This window comes from Giraffa tippelskirchi, chromosome X (genome assembly GCF_054371585.1).
Source record: "Giraffa tippelskirchi isolate mGirTip1 chromosome X, T2T-mGirTip1v1.2.pri, whole genome shotgun sequence".
In the NCBI taxonomy this organism is placed as follows: Eukaryota; Metazoa; Chordata; class Mammalia; order Artiodactyla; family Giraffidae; genus Giraffa; species Giraffa tippelskirchi.
This window is the reverse complement of record NC_137289.1, coordinates 129,707,652-129,725,853: the sequence shown is the minus strand read 5'-3', so window position 1 is coordinate 129,725,853 and position 18,202 is coordinate 129,707,652.

Genomic DNA, 18,202 nt, shown 5'->3' with positions numbered 1-18,202 from the left:
CCTGTGACCTTTAGCCAGTAAGTGTTGTAGGCGAGGAATAACCAGACTCAAGAAACAATAATCCTCAGTGGGTTAAGTCAGACTTTCTATGACTTCATCAAAATTACCTTCGTTAATTTGGGTTCTTTAGGTATTTGAGTGCAAGATATGTGCCATATGTGAGTGGTTCACCATCTTGTGCAGCAAGTACTTGTTAAACTTTGCAAGAGCAGCAACGGATTTACCTAACTCAGCTGTGCTCTCTTGCAGACTTATAGTCAAAAGTCTATATTGTGAGATAGTTCATCAGTAGAGGCAGTGGAATATGTCAACAAAAGTCCGCAAAAATATTTCTAGAACATGACTTTAGATTTACCAATACTGCTTTAATGCTCTGATATCTCACTTTCTCTGTTTAACTCTCTGTTTCTCTACGTTTAACTATCATTTTCTCTATATAGTCTTATAACTTCTACTGGGTCCTTCCTATTGGCTAGTAGAAATGGTTTTTGTTTTGCTTCTCTGCGCTTGCTGAATTTACTTCCTTACCTACCATTCATATTTCAATAACTTTCCTGTCCCCTACAATTTCAGTGAAATTTTCCTGATATTGTCAATGAAAATCTTCATTTGGATAAATTCAATGGAAATGTTTCAGTCCCCATCTTAGATTTTCTCTCAGGAGTATTAAACAATAAAACTTGCAGGATTATGGAAAATAGCCACTGGAACTATGAATGAATGACGTGGGGACCATCAAATGTGTCTCGTGAAGGAAAGTGAGAGAGATGACACAAAGATTTTAGCTTTGGTTACTCATGGTATGGTAATGCCTTAAATAAAATTAGAACATACATGGAGAAGAGCAGGAATTTTTTAAAAGAATAATTAACTTGTTTTTAGGTATGTTGAATGAATTGGAAACATAGACTTTTCTATCAAATACAAATATCTACTTGGGAATGGAGTGTAAGGAATAAATGAAAGAGAGAACTGAGGCCAAGATATACAATGAAAAGAAGGGTAAATGATGGGACCATGGGAGAATAGTGAGGTGGAGGTCAGAGGAGTGCTGCTGCTGCTGCTGCTGCTAAGTTGCTTCAGTTGTGTCCGACTCTGTGTGACCCCACAGACGGCAGCCCACCAGGCTCCCCCGTCCCTGGGATTCTCCAGGCAAGAACACTGGAGTGGGTTGCCATTTCCTTCTCCAACGCATGAAGGTAAAAAGTGAAAGTGAACTTGCTCAGTCGTTTCCGACTCTTAGTGACCCCATGGACTGCAGCCTACCAGGCTCCTCCGTCCATGGGATTTTCCAGGCGAGAGTACTGGAGTGGGTTGCCATTGCCTTCTCTGGAGATCAGAGGAGTAAGCAGTGAAAAAAATTGTAGTGGTGACATCAATAGAAAAATGAAGAAAGGTAAGTGCTCTAAGTCAAAGAAATAGAACTTTGAATCTTTTTATAAAGAGTTAACATATATATTTGAATCCTCAAAATATATTATTTAATTTTACATGTTTTGGATCTTTACATAGATTGAATCATAATTCTCTGAGATTCCTCCTAAAACTTTTTCATTCAAATTTTTTTTTCTGAAATACAACTATGATTTGTTTTCATAGAAATCATTCTGTATATTGTTATATGATATTACATTGTACAAATATACCCAGTGTATGTATGCATTCTACTGTCTGGACAGCCAGACAGTCATTGATTGCTTTTGGTTTTGTGTTTGTTTTTGTTATTCTATTTTATAAACTCCTTTGTATACTTTTCTGGTGTACATTTGCGGTTCACTGGTTTATATCCAGAAGAAGACTTACTGGATCGTAGAGTGTGCATATCAACAATTTCTCTAAGTAACTCCAAAATGTTCTCCAAACTAATTATACTAATCTATACTCCTATCATCAGTATTTGTTTCTATCTCTACAAACCACTGAAAAAATAATTGACATTGTCATATTTTTAAAATATTTTATAGTCTGGGATAAAAAAGTACTATTCCTCTGGCTTTATTTGCATCTCTCCATTAACTACTAAGGTTGAAAATATTTTTACATGTATATAGGCCTTTTATATGTCCTCCTCAGTGAAGAACCTGGTCTGTTGTATTCCCTTTTCATCCACAGTTTTATTTTTTTAATTGAAATTTAATAGACATATAACAGTTTATTATTTTCAGAAGTCTGATAACCATCTGTACCATACAAAGCTGGGAAAAGTCTTTTGTTGTTTTCTCATGTTGAGAACTTTTAAGGTTTACCATGTTAGCCACTTTCAAATGTACAATACAGTATGATTAACTATAGTCACCATGTGTGCATTACATCCCCGTGACTTCTTTTTTATAGATGGTAGTTCTTTTGATCCTATTCACCCATTTTCTCCCCAGCCACTCATCTATTGTCTATGTAGGGGCTTACAGGTTTTGTTTTGTTTTTTAGATTCGACATGTGAGATCATATTGTATTTGTCTTTCCCTGTATGACTTATTTCACTTAGCATTTGCCCTCAAGATCCATCCATGTTGTCAGAGATGGCAATATTCCATTCATTTTTATGGCTGAATAGTATTCTATTTTGTATGTATATTGCACCTTCTTTATCCATTGATTCATCAATGGAATGTTGGATTATTTGTATTTCTTGGCTATTGTAAATCATGCTGCAGTGAATGTGGGAGTGCATCTTTTCAACATACTGTTTCATTGTCTTGGGATAAACACCCAGAAGTGGAATTGCTGGATCATATACTAGTTTTTTTTATGGTAATTTTATTTCTAATTTTTTGAGGATCCACCATACTATTTTCCATAGTGGCTGCACCAAATTACATTCCCACCAACAGAGCACAAGGCTTCCTTTTTCTCCACACCTTTTCTAACACGTATTACTTCTTGTCTGTTTGATAATAGCCATTCCAACAGAGGTAAGGTCATATCTCGTTGTGGTTTTGATTTGCATTTCCCTGATGATTAGTAATATTGGTCATCTTTTCATGAATCTTTTGGTCATCTGTATGTATTCTTTGGAAAAATGTCTATTCAGATCCTCTGCCCATATTTTGATTGATTTTTTTTTTTTTTTTTGCTATTGAGTTGTAGGAGTTCTTTATATGTTTTGGATAGTAACCCCTTATTGTAGTATGATTTGCAACTGTTTTCTTCCATTCATTAGCTTGCCTTTTCATTTGCTTGATGGTCTCCTTTGCTGTGCAGTTTTTTAGCTCACTTTCACTTTTGTTACCTTTGCTTTTGAGGTCGAAGCCAAAAAATGAGAACCAAGACCTGTGTTAAGGAGTTTACTGCCTATGTTTTTTCCTCAGAGTTTTATGGTTTCACTTCTTATATTCAGGTCTTTAAAACATTTTGAGTTAATGCATATGGTGTAAGATAGTGGTTTAGTTTCATTCTTTTGCATGTTGTGTTGATTTTTCCCAACATCTTTTATTGAACAGACTACCTCTCCCCATTGTATATGTTCTTGGCTCCTTTGTGGTAAATTAGCCATATAAGCATGGGTTTATTTCTGAATTTTCTATTCTATTCTGTTGATTTGTATGTCTGTTTGTATGCCAATACTGTACTGTTTCAACTGTTACAGTTTGATAATATAATTAAAGATCAAGAAGCATATTGCCTTCATCTTTGTCCTTCTTTCTCAAGATTGCTTTGCTTATTCTGGGTCTTTTGTGATTCCCTACAAGTTTTAGGATTATTTGTTTTATTTCTGTGAAAAATGTCATTGGAATTTTAATAGGGATTGCATTGAATCTGTAGATTACTTTGGGTAGTATGGGCATTTTAACAACATTAATTTTTGTAATTTGGAGCACAAAATATTTTTCTATTTTGTTTCTATTTGTGTCTTCCTCAGATTTTTCATCATTGTCTTAAGTTTTCAGTGTACAGGTCTTTCACTTCCTTGGTTAAATTTATTCCTATGTATCTTATTCTTTTTGATGCAATTGTAAATGGAATAGTTTCTTAATTTCTCTTTCTGATAGTTCATTGTTAGTGTTTGGAAGTGCAACAGATTTTTTTTGAGATGGTTTTATATCCTACAACTTTAGTGAATTCATTTATCTTAACAGTTTTTTTTTTTTTTGATGGAGTCTTTAGGGTTTTCTATACATAAAAATTCACTGGCAATTAGTGCTCATATAACTTCTCCCTTTACAATTTGAATACTTTTTCTTTTTTTCTTTTTCTTGCCTAATTTTCTGGCTAGGCATTTCAATGCTATGTTGAATAAAAGTGACAAGAATGAGCAGCCTGTCTTGTTCTTGATCTTAGAGGAAAAGCTTTCAGCTTTTCACCATTGAATGTGATGTTAGCTGTGAGCTTGTCATATATGGCCATTATTATGTTAAGGTACATTCCTTCTGTACCCACTATGTTGAGAATTTTAATCATAAATGGATGCTTAATTTTGTCAGATGCTTTTTCTGCATCTACTGAGATGATCATAAGATTTTTATCCTTTGTTTTATTAATGTGATGTGTTACATTGCTTGATTTTTAGGTTTTGAATCATTCTTGCATCCATGGACTAAATCCCACTTGATCATGGTGAATGATTCTTTTAATCTGGTTTGCTAGTATTTTGTTAAAGATTTTTACATCTGTGTTCATTAGGGATATCAAATTATAATTATCTTTTCCAGTAGTGTCCTTATCTGGCTTTGGTATCAGGATAAGGTAAGGCTAGTCACATAAAATAAGTTTGGGAGTATTTTCCTCCCTCTTCAACCTTTTTGGAAGACTTTGAGGATTGGTGTTAATTCTTTTTTTTAAAAAATAAGATTTATTTATTTTACTTTTGGCTGCGCTGGGTCTTTGTTGCTGTGTGTGGGCTTTCTCTAGTTGTGGTGAGCGGAGGCTGTTCCCTAGTTGTGGTGCATGGGTTTCTCATTGAGGTGGCTTCTCTTGTTGCAGAGCACAGGCTCTAGACAGATGGGCTCAGGAGCTGCAGCTTGCGGGCTCTGGAGCACTGGCTTAGAAGTTGTGGCACAGTGGCATAGTTTCTTAATGGGCATGTGGGATCTTTCCAGAGCAGGGATGGAACCTGTGTCACCTGCGTTGGCCAGGCAGATTCTTAACCGCTGGACCACCAGGGAAGCCTGCTGTTCTTTTTTTTTTTAATTAATTTGCTTATGTATTTCTGGCTGTGCTGGGTATTTGTTGCTGCCTATGGGTTTTCTCTAGTTGTGTATGGGTTTTCTCTCCTTGTGGACCATGGGCTTCTCGTTCCGGTGGCTTCTCTCATTGTGGAGCACAGGGTCTAGAATGTGCAGGCTTCAGTAGTTGCAGCACATGGGCTCAGTAATTGAGGCTCATGGGCTCTAGAGCACAGTCTCAGTAGCTGTGGTACCCAGGCTTAGTTGCTCCATGGCATATGGAATCTTTCTGGACCTGTGTCCCCTTTCTCCAACCTGTGTCCCCTGTATTGGAAGTTGGCTTCTTAACCACTGGACCACCAGGGAAGTCTCCTTGTATTAATTCTTAAATGCTTGGTAAAAGTCACTAATGAACCCATCTGGTCCTTGAATTTTCTTCTTTGGGGGAGTTTTGATTACTGAGTCAGCCTCTTTACTAGTAATTGGTCTATTCACATTTTCTGTTTTGGCCTGATTCATTCTTGGAAGGTTTTATGTTTCTAACTATTCTTCTATTGCTTCTAGGTTGTCTAGTTTGTTAGTGTGTAATTGTTTATAACAGCTACTTATGATCCTTTGTATTTCTGTGGTATAAGTCTCAGTGTTTCCTTTTTCATTTATACTTTTGATTTGGGTTCTCTCTCTCTTTCTTTTTTTCCCCCCATTGGCTAGTGTAGCTAAATGTTTTTCAGTTTTATCTTTTTAAAGAACCAATTTTTATTTAGTTTAATGTTTTCTGTTTTTTTCCATTTCACTCATTTCTATTCTAATCTTCATTATGGCACCCTTATGTCAGAAAGCAAAGAAGAATTAAAGAGTCTCTTAATGAAAGTGAAAGAGGAGAGTGAAAAAGCTGGCTTAAAACTTGACATTCAGAATACTAAGATCATCGCATCCGGTCCCATTACTTCATGGCATATAGGTGGGGAAACAATGGAAACAGTGACAGGCTTTATTTTTGGGGGCTCCAAAATCACTGCAGATGGTGACTGCAGCCATGAAATTAAAAGATGCTTACTCCTTGGAAGGAAAGTTATGACCAAACTAGATAGCATATTAAAAAGCAGAGACATTACTTTGCCAACAAAGGTCCGTCTAGTTGAAGCTATGGTTTTTCCAGTAGTCATGTACGGATGGGAGAGTTGGACTATAAAGAAAGCTGAGCACTGAAGAATTGATGCTTTTGAACTGTGGTGTTGGAGAAGACTCTTGAGAGTCCCTTGGACTGCAAGGAGATCCAACCAGTCAATCCTAAAGGAAACCAGTCCTAAATATTCATTGGAAGGACGGATGCTGAAGCTGAAACTCCAATACTTTGGCCACCTGATGCAAAGAACTGACTCATTGGAAAACACCCTGATGCTGGGAAGCATTGAAGGTGGGAGGAGAAGAGGACAACAGAGGATGAGATGGTTGGATGGTATCACTGACTCGATGGACATGAGTTTTGAGTAAGCTCCAGGAGTTGGTGATGGACAGGGAAGCCTGGCGTGCTGCAGTCCATGGGGTCACAAAGAGTCAGACATGACTCAGCGACTGAACTGAATCTTTATCATTTCCTCCCTTCTACTAACTTGAGACTCAAGTTTGTTTTCTTTTTCTAGTTACTTAAAGGATAGTTAAGTTGTTTATTTGAGATCTCCCTTGCTTTATAATATAGGCATTTACTGATATAAAATTCCTTCTTAAAACTGTTTCTACTCCATCCGGTAAGTGTGACTCTTTTATCTTTTAGGCAGCATGTCATTTGATCTTTTTTTTTAAAATCTATTTAGCCATTTAATCTTTTGAATGAAGAATTTAATCAGTTTACATTTAAAGAAATTATTGATAGGAACTTACTTTTGCCATTTTGTTAATTGTTTTCTGGTTGTTTTGCATTTCTTATCCTTATCCTTATTTCTTATTTCTTATCCTGCTGTCTTTTTTGTGTGTTTTGGTGTCTTTCAGTATCAGCATCTTTTGTTTTCTTTATAATACTGTTTTTGTTATTGCTCCAGTTTTTCTCTGTGATTCCTTGAGACTTGCAAAAAATATCTTAACACCATATTTTAAGCTGGTAACAAGTTAACTTCAATAGAATTCCTAAACTTTGCATTTCTCCTCCCTCTCACATTTTGGGTTATTGCTGTTACAATTTACATATTTTTATGTTGTATAACTGATAACAGATTACTGTAGTTATGGTTATTTTTTTCTGTGTTCATTTTTTTATTTTTAAGCTAGAGTTGTTATGCCCCATTATTACCATATTACACAATCTAACTTTGACTGTATGTTTATCATTGTCAGTGAGTTTTACACTACCTTTTTGTGTTTCAGTGATATTAATTAGCATATTTTTACTTCTACTCAAAGAATTCCCTTTAGAATTTCTTATAAGCAGGTGTAGCAGCAATGAACTCACTCAGTTTTTGTTTGTTTGGGAAAGTTCTTCTTATCCCTTCTTTATTTCTGAAGGGCAGCTTCACTGGGTTTAGAATTCTTGGTTAACAGGTTTTTTCTTTTCATATTTTGGATATGTCATGCCATTCTTTTTTGGCCTAAAAAATTTCTGTTGAGATATCTACCGATAGTCTTTTGGGGCTATATAACTTCTCTCTTTTCTCTTGCTGATGTTTAAACTCTTTCTTTATTTTTACCTTTTGACAACCTAATTATAATGTGTCTTGGTGTAACCCTATTCAGTTCAACCTATTTGGGGTCATTTGAGCCTCATGATTCTGGCATGTCCATTTCTCTCCTCAAGGTCAAGAAGTTTTTATCATTATTGCTTTATGTATACTTTCTGTCCATTTCTCTTTCTCTTCTCTCTCTGGGATTCCAAAAATGCAAATGTTATTTCTTTTCATTGCATTCCATTAGTCTTTTTAATTCTTTCTTTTTGCTCCTCTGAATAGAAATTTCTAATGTCCTATCCTCCAGGTAGGTGGCTGATTCTTTCTTCTTCATGACTGAATCTGCCTTTGAAACTTTGAATTTTCCATTCATTCATTGTATTTTCCAACTCTAGGATTTCTGTTTGTTTTTGGTGACTTCTAGTTCTTTTCAAACTTCCCATTTCATTCATGCATTGTTTGCCTAATTTTGTTCAGTTGCCTGTCTGTGGTTTCTTATAGTTCACTATTCTTTGGAGAATTATTCTGAATTCTTAGTCTGATAGTTTGTACATCTCTGTTTCTTTAGGATCATTATTGGAGCTTAATTAGATTTTTTTGATGATGTCATATTTACCTGATATTTTGTTATTCCTGATTCCTTATATTGGTACCTAAGCATTTGAGTAATCATGCTCCTCTTTCAAACTTTACAGATTTGCTTTGACAGAGAAATCTTCACCAGTCAGCTCAGTATGGGTTTTTGGGTGTATCTGCTGGTAATATTCATGGGCTGGTAGGGCCTGCTCTTATGGCCTGTTTTTGTCCAAGACTATTTCTTAAGTTCTGAGGGCCAGGATTGTGGATATACCACTGACTGAGACCAGCTGAATAGGACTGCTAGCTTTGTTCCTTACCCAAATGAGGCTGTAGGATGGGCTCTGCAGTTGCCTGGATTCTCTGGTCAGGCTTACTAGATGGTCAGAAATGGCTACTATATTCAGTAATAAATGAGGCTATGAATTAGGTTCCCTACCCTAGAAGAACTGCAGCGCGGGCCCCAGGGGCTGATCAGCTGGTTGTTTGGTGACTCAAATCTGGCAAGAGCGTGCACTGAATTTCCCGGTCAGATGAGGCCACTGGCTTTGCTCTGCCAATGGGGAAAGTCATAGGCAGTGCTCTCTACTCAAGTGACACTGTAAACAAGGCTGTTGGACGGGGATGGGCTACATAGCTTCCAGTATACTCTGATTAGGTTCCCTGCTTGGGCAGGATAAAGGCTGTATTCAGGCTACAAATTAGTTTCCATGTCCAGGTGCAGTAGGAGAAGTAGCTCTAAAGCTTTGTTTGTGACTCAAGCCAACCTGTGTCCCAACTACCCTGACAGAACAGAGCCACTGGCTATGCCGTACAGACTATTGTCTCTACCTCTTCACCTCTCAGCTCGAGTGCTGCTGCTCACACAGCTGCCACTGCTCTCTCAGCCCTTCCTGTCAGATGGGACTAGGAGACACTCTCCACAGAGGGTGGGCCTATGACTCAGTTCCCTTGCATGGGCGAGTAGGTGAGGGGCCACTCTAGGCCTCTGCCAACTTTTCCCAGACAGACTTTCTGGCCTGGAGGGCCCTGGAGCTTCCCTCAGCCTAAGCTATAACTCAGCTTGCCTGGCTATAGCAGGGGAACCCTCCAAGCCTAGGATTGGCTTTGCTCTGGGGGAGATAGTTCTACCTGCCTGTCTCAGCCCAAGCATTTCTGAGATACACAGCTTGCAAGTGCTCTTGCCAGCCCTTCTGGCCAGATGGGGCTGGAAGACCCTCTCCCTAGTGGATGAGGTAATGACTTAGCTTCTTGCCTGCGCATGGATACATGTGTCTCTAGGGCTGACAAGACTCCTCATTCAAGGACCCAAATCAGGAAGATCTGCACCCCAACCAGTTCCCTGCTCAGAGTGCACCACTGATTTGGCTCTGCAGGTGAGTATAGCCACTGGTTGGAACTGCCACTTGGGCACTGCAGGTAGGAACTGCTCTGCCAGGAATCATGTGCTGGTTGTTGGGAGCCCCTCCCCACTTCTTCATCTCAGTCACATTCCCAGTGGTTGAACCTCACAGATCCTCTGCAGTCCCCCTGGTATAAGACATCCTGTGAGGTGACCCACAATGTAGGGGCAGCTGGTTGCCACTCTGTTTCTCTCTCTCTTTTTTTTTGCTGGAAGAACCAGAGGTTCAGGGGAAACCTCTCTGCATGCTGCTGCACTGGCCTGGGCAGGAGGGTGCAGTTGTGCTCCATGTGTAGCCACTTCCCTTACCCTTCTAAGACCAAGATCTGTCTTGGTCTCTGTGAGACACGGGGTGCTTCAACATCACCCCTTTGCTCTAGGATTCTCTTGGTATTGTCTTGTTCCTGGATAGTTGTTGATCTTCTTGTGGGGAGCAGCTAAGTCAGGAATGACCTATGTCACCCTCTTGGCCATGTCACTCCCCTGATGTCTCTTTTTTTAATGGCACACATCCTCCCGTGGGATGCTAAGAAAAGGAATTTTTTGCAAAGACTCTTCCAACTCAGTACCTGGGACACTGTTTCTGGCCCATTTTGTGTGACTAACACCTGCTCATCCTTTACAGCTCAGTCTCTCTAGACTAAGTAAGCTTACCCTTGCTTTGTGCTTTTATAGGACTCATTACCTTCCCTGAATATTATTAGACTATATGTATATCTGTTGTTTTTTCAGTATCTTTATTCCCCACTGGACCATAAGCTTCATGATGGCAGGGATCATTTTAGCTTTATTATTATCTACTGTGTGTAGCACGTGGGCTAGTACATAGTACTCAGTAGATATTGGTCACTTGAATTAATGAGTAATTTCTTTGGCACAGTAATGGTTCTAGAATCTTCCAAATAACAATTTTCAGATTTTAAATATTTAGTATTCTAATAACATTTCAAATTCATTTCAGACATGTTATTATGCTCTCATAAAACTATAAAAATATCTTTAGCTGTTGTCATTATTAACACAGTTTATGAATATTTTATATAATAATACAGTTCCCTGAATTGACATTAGGTTTATAAAGGACATTCACATACAAATATAAAGTGATGAATTGGTATGACACAGGCTTACTTATGGTTTCTAAATGAAGCAGATGCTGAGGCAGAGTTTGTGGGAGACAAAATATTTATTTGGAATCAATACCTGTAAAAGGAAGAAGAAGAAGACAGGCAGAACTGGAGAGAAGGAGAAGCTTATCTGTGATGCAGACCTGACAAAGCTTTGGCCAGGCGGGGTGGGGGGTGACTCTGGAGTGAGTACAGCCCATCAGAGTAGCCCACTCTGAGCTGAAACATCAGAGCCTTTACATCCCATAGGACCTGTATACCCCTGCCATACTCAGTCAGTGGGCACATGCTGCCCCTGGGAAGAGAATGGGCTCGGACAGGGCAGCTTACAGCAGCTGAAGCTGACCCTGAGTGGGCTGTCAGCTGGAGGCTGCCTGCTGACCACACTTCTCACAGCACGTCCTTCCTATACTCGATTGTTAAGTTGGGCATTTTGAGTGCTTAAAAGTTTTGATACTTTTGGTCCACAAAGCAACCATAAGAACTAACAACTACTCATAAGTATTAACAGAAGAGCTGGGATTAAAATCCAGTCATTTTGGCTTCAAAATTCATGCTCTTAACCACTCTGCTTTACTCTGTCTCCCTATGCTGTTCAGTTCAGAAGTGCATGCACAGTAGGAATAAAGTGACTACCTATCTCCCTACTGATAACATACATAAAGAACCCGCAGGTTGAGCTTATGTTATTATATGGTTAACTGTGAAACTGTATTAATCCTTAAGAGAATATCAAGAAGGTTCTCCATCAAGGAACATAAAAGTATCATTTTGGGCCAGATCTTTTTTTTTTTCCATGCTAGATATTGTTCTCTGACTCAAGTGATCTCCTCTGTTCCTCAGAATTTCTTAGAGTCCCAAGGAGGTGCCTTATGTGCTGTGCTGTGCTTAGTCATTCAGTCTTGTCTGACTCTTTGCATTCCCATGGACTGTAGCCAGCCAAGCTCCTCTGTCCATGGGGATTCTCCAGGCAAGACTACTGGAATGGGTTGCCATGCCCTCCTCCAGGGGATCTTTCCAACTCAGGGATCGAACCCAGGTCTCCCGCATTGCAAGTGGATTCTTTACCATCTGAGCCACCAGGGAAGTCCATGAATACTGGAGTAGGTAGCTTATCCCTTCTCTGGGGAATCTTCCTGAACAGGAATCGAACCGGGGTCTCCTGCTTTGTAGGTGGATTCTTTACCAGCTGAGCTATCAGTGAAACCCAGAAGTGCCTTATACCTTCCCATAAAAGTACTAGGTTTTCTGCAGTGCAGTGCCCACAGTGTATTTCTGCCCCACCCCACCCGCCACTCGTCTTTTCTTCCTTTACAGTGCATGGGCTTATCCACAAGATATGGCTATGTCTCACGCTGCTTAGTCTCCAACAGGTTACTGCTCTCATGTTTCCCACTTCTGATGAAGGGATGGGAGAGTGAGTGATACCACAGAGTACTTAGAATTGCTCCTCTCCCCTGACACCAGTAAAGCTTTTTACTGGATCAAGCCGCTTCTTGATCACCTCTTCCCTTATGCTGAGTTCTCTCTTGGAACCTCAGATCCTCATCCACATAGATGTCTGTTGATCCATGGCCACCGGTTCATAAGGGCATTCCTCAATGTTAACATTGGTAGCTATAGGCCAGTTTCAAGCTTTATGCTTTAGGTTTTATTTCCTGGAAATTGGGCTTCCCTGGTGGCTCAGCTTGTAAAGAATCCGCCTGCCACGCAGGAGACCTGGGTTTGATCCCTGGGTTGGGAAGATCCTCAGAAGCAGGGAATGGCTACCCTGGACTGGAGAATTCCATGGACTGTGTCCTGGAAATTAATTCTAAGATGGAGTTTTGCTGATAAGACATTGATTGAGAAATGCCCCTATAACCAGTACCTGAAGTGGAGAGAGGGTACCCTCAAGGGGCAGAGGGAGAAGGTAATCTGCATCACAGTCACTGGAGAAAACGCCTCACAGTTGGGGAGCTCTGGAGCTGGGATGGCCCTTTAGCATTATCCTAATGGTCACTGAATGGCCCAGCTATAACCTTAGGTGAAGTATTTCCCTTTAAGGAAAGGGAGGGTCTCCACTATAAGCTGCCATCAGGTGACTCCCAAGAGCAGAAAGAATGAGTGCTTCAGTCTTAAAGTGGGGGAGCTGAGTGGCACCTCACACCATCCAAGATCACCATCCCAATTATTTAATGCCATTAACCAAAATTTGGTCTTTGAAGTTGTAAGACTGTCTCAGAAATACTCCCTTTTTCTTTGGTTGTGGATAGATTGTTTTTTTCTATTTGCTTTCATAATACACATTCACACACACACACACAGCAGTTAACTATAATATTAGGGTTCTAATGCTCATGGCGCTTTTATTCTGTCTGCTCTTCGTGTTTTTCATCTGTTTTCAAAGGGTTACAGAATATCTTGGCTTCAGGCAAGTGAAAATACTATTTTCTGAGATGAGTGTTTTCTGGAAGATTATCTCTGTAACTCACACATGCTTCCCTACATGCTTGGTTCCTTTCTTACAAAAGAGCTGTTTCCCTGGGATCAGACACATATAACAAGATACTCTCTCATTGAGGCCCCAGAATGTAAATAGCAGAACTCCCAGCAGAATGAGTTCTAAATAAGCTTTCTGGGTGATTATTTCTAATAATTCAAAAGAATTATTGCCCAGATAATAAGCAATGCACAGTGATACTACAGGTGTTGTAGGGACACTAAGTGTCTCTAGTGTATTTACTGTATAAGTCTATCTGTTTAATTTGCTGATAAGTGTGCCAGGATCTCTTCCTGCAGGTGTCTTAGAAATCTATAAATGGACAGTTATTTGCTTACAAGGATGTCTCCAGGGTGACATTGTAGTATACCATTTCTTTTTAATACTCTCATTCTCCTTTTCCCATGACTTCTACCAGCATGCCAAAACCTGCTCCATATTGTCCAATTTCTGTCCCTTCGCTCCCTTTCCTTTCTCTGAGCTGTAGATCTCAGCTCTAGTGATAAGATCAAACCCCTTGTCTTGAAGGGGGAATAGTTTTCTAATCTTTCTAAATATTTGCATATGAAAATATGAAACTCTTGGTGAAATTCAGGGCTGTGAGGCAACAATGAAAGAAGTATCTCTAAAAGTTTGGTTGTAAGGGGGGTACACTAAGGATTAATCATTGATCAATCCTTTCATTTGGTTAGGTATGTAAAATTTGAGTTTTAAACTATAAATCAAATTATAATGGCATATACTTCTTTTGTGAAGAAGTACTCAAGTACTTTAAAAGGAATTAAGTCTCATTTAGTTGTATGTTTTGATTTCTGAAGTTTTAGTAGTTGCAGAAAGCCATGAGGAAGAAGACCAAATAAATTTTTTGTTGATGACACAATGAAAGGAAAAGGTACATTAGCCCTGTTTTGGTTGACTAATGATGGAGCTGTTCATCACCATGCAACTATTTTTCATATCAGTTTTAAATTACTTAGTAATTATTATTATTTACTAATTCCCTTTAGTGTAAATATATATGTTAAATGTGATTACAGGAACCCTGAAAATCCTTTTTAACTTTTTGCAAATTGGAACCAACTGTAAGTTAATGCTTAATGTATTGAAGTCATACTTGTGATTACCTTAAAACTATAGGTTATGCCAGCGAACTCAACCCTATAGTGTTCAGGTTTACTTTAAAAATTATTTTCTAAATAATAATAATAGTTTTTCCACTGAGTAAAATGATGAGAAGCACTAAAGTCATCACCAATAATGACAGTGACTCAGTGCAAAGTAGGCTTTCCTTGTGAATCTAGGTCAAAGTGAAATAGTGGCTCTACTTTCCAGAATATGTTGCCATGACTGGGTAACATTTGTAGAAACTTTTTTTTAGCTTTTCAGTTGAAAGTTGCACAGGTAAAATGACTTTGTGTGTGTGTATACACACACATATATATGGCAGGCTTCCTAGGTGGCGGTAGTATTAAAGAGATGCGGGTTCAACCCCTGGGTGGGGAAGATTCTCTGGAGGAGGAAATGGCAACCCACTCCAGTATTCTTGCCTGGAGAATCCCATGGACAGAGGAGCCTGGTGGCTATGGTCCATAGGGTTGCAAAGAGTCGGACATGACTGAAGTGACTTAGCACAGCATTCACACATATATGTGGCCCAACGATGACAATATTATGAGAGACATAGGTGGTTCAGACAGTGTTCCTGGAGGTCAACTAGCTTTGTAAGTTTGGGCAGTTAGCATTAGGTACTATTTATATGTATGTGTATGTGTGTATATATATATTTAAAATTTGTATATATTATACATATTAAAATATATTTAGATATATAAATATTCATATTGTGTATTGACATAAATATATAATTTATATGTTTGTATACATATTGCTTAAGTTTATATGACCACATTTATATGCATCTCTACCTATGTTTTATTTCAGTTCAGTTCAGTCGCTCAGTCGTGTCCGACTCTTTGCGACCCCATGAATTGCAGCACGCCAGGCCTCTCTGTCCATCACCAACTCCCGGAGTCTACACAAACCCATGTCCATCGAGTCGGTGATGCCATCCAACCATCTCATCCTCTGTCGTCCCCTTCTCCTCCCGCCCCCAATCCTACCCAGCATCAGGGTCTTTTCCAGTGAGTCAACCCTTCGCATGAGGTGGCCAAAGTATTGGAGTTTCAGCTTCAACATCAGACCTTCCAATGAACATCCAGGATTGATCTCTTTTAGGATGGATTGATTGGATCTCCTTGCAGTCCAAGGGACTCTCAAGAGTCTTCTCCAACACCACAGTTCAAAAGCATCAATTCTGCGGCGCTCAGCTTTCTTCACCGTCCAACTTTCACATCCATACATGACCACTGGAAAAACCATAGCCTTGACTAGACGGACTTTTGTTGGCAAAGTAATGTCTCTGCTTTTAAATATGCTATCTAGGTTGGCCATAACCTTCCTTCCAAGGAGTAAGCGTCTTTTAATTTCATGGCTACAGTCACCATCAGCAGTGATTCTGGAGCCCAAAAATAAAGTCTGACACTGTTTCCACTGTTTCCCCATCTATTTCCCATGAAGTGATGGGACCAGATGCCATGATCTTAGTTTTCTGAACGTTGAGCTTTAAGCCAACCATTTCACTCTCCTCCTTCACCTTCATCAAGAGGCTCTTTAGTTCTTCTTCACTCTCTGCCATAAGGGTGGTGTCATCCGCATATCTGAGGTTATTGATATTTCTCCCGGCAATCTTGATTCCAGCTTGTGTTTCTTCCAGCCCAGAGTTTCTCATGATGTACTCTGCATATAAGTTAAATAAGCAGGGTGACAATACACAGCCTTGACGTACTCCTTTTCCTATTTGGAACCAGTCTGTTGTTCCATGTCCAGTTCTAACTGTTGCTTCCTGACCTGCATACAGGTTTCTCAAGAGACAGGTCAGATGGTCTGGTATTCCCATCTCTTTCAGAATTTTCCACAGTTTATTGTGATCCACACAGTCAAAGGCTTTGGCATAGTCAATAAAGCAGAAATAGATGTTTTTCTGGAACTCTCTTGCTTTTTCGATGATCCAGCAGATATTGGCAATTTGATCTCTGGTTCCTCTGCCTTTTCTAAAACCAGCTTGAACATCTGGAAGTTCATGGTTCACGTATTGCAGAAGCCTGGCTTGGAGAATTTTGAGCATTACTTTACTAGCATGTGAGATGAGTGCAACTGTGCGGTAGTTTGAGCATTCTTTGGCATTGCCTTTCTTTGGGATTGGAACGAAAACTGACCTTTTCCAGTCCTGTGGCCACTGCTGAGTTTTCCAAATTTGCTGGCATATTGAGTGCAGCACTTTCACAGCATCACCTTTGAGGATGTGAACTAGCTCAACTGGAATTCCATCACCTCCACTAGCTTTGTTTGTAGTGATGCTTTCTAAGGCCCACTTGACTTCACATTCCAGGATGTCTGGCTCTAGGTGAGTGATCACACCATCGTGATTATCTGGGTCGTGAAGATCTTTTTTGTACAGTTCTTCTGTGTATTCTTGCCACCTCTTCTTAATATCTTCTGCTTCTGTTAGGTGCATACCATTTCTGTCCTTTATCGAGCCTATCTTTGCATGAAATATTCCTTTGGTATCTCTAATTTTCTTGAAGAGATCTCTAGTCTTTCCCAATCTGTTGTTTTCCTCTATTTCTTTGCACTGATCGCTGAGGAAGGCTTTCTTATCTCTCCTTGCTGTTCTTTGGAACTCTGCATTCAGATGGGAATATCTTTCCTTTTTTCCTTTGCTTTTCACTTCTCTTCTCTTCCCAGCTATCTGTAAGGCCTCCTCAGACAGCCATTTTGCTTTTTTGCATTTCTTTTCCATGGGGATTTTCTTGATCCCTGTCTCCTGTACAATGTCACGAACCTCTGTCCATAGTTCATCAGGCACTCTGTCTATCAGGTCTAGTCCCTTAAATCTATTTGTCACTTCCACTGTATACTCATAAGGGATTTGATCTAGGTCATACCTGAATGGACTAGTGGTTTTCCCTACTTTCTTCAATTTATGTCTGAATTTGGCAATAAGCAATTCATGATCTGAGCCACAGTCTGCTCCTGGTCTTGTTTTTCCTGACTGTATAGAGCTTCTCCATCTTTGGCTGCAAAGAATATAATCAATCTGATTTCGGTGTTGACCATCTGGTGATGTCCACGTGTAGAGTCTTCTCTTGTGTTGTTGGAATAGGGTGTTTGCTATTACCAGTGCGTTCTCGTGGCAAAACTCTATTAGCCTTTGCCCTGCTTCATTCTGTACTCCAAGGCCAAACTTGCCTGTTACGCCAGGTGTTTCTTGACTTCCTACTTTTGCATTCCAGTCCCCTATAATGAAAAGGACATCTTTTTTGGGTGTTAGTTCTAGAAGGTCTTGTAGGTCTTCATAGAACCGTTCAACTTCAGCTTCTTCGGCGTTACTGGTCGGGGCATAGACTTGGATTACCTTGATATTGAATGGTTTGCCTTGGAAACGAACAGAGATCCTTCTGTCATTTTTGAGATTGCATCCAAGTACTGCATTTTGGACTCTTCTGTTGACCATGGTGACTCTTCTGTTGACCATGGTGGCTACTCCATTTCTTCTAAGGGATTCTTGCCCACAGTAGTAGATATAATGGTCATCTGAGTTAAATTCACCCATTCCAGTCCATCTTAGTTCGCTGATTCCTAGAATGTCGACGTTCACTCTTGCCATCTCCTGTTTGACCACTTCCAATTTGCCTTGATTCATGGACCTAGCATTCCAGGTTCCTATGCAAAAAAGCGAGGCGGCTGCGACGGCTCGGCGCGGAAGCCAGGCGGCTGCGACGGCTCGGCGCGGAAGC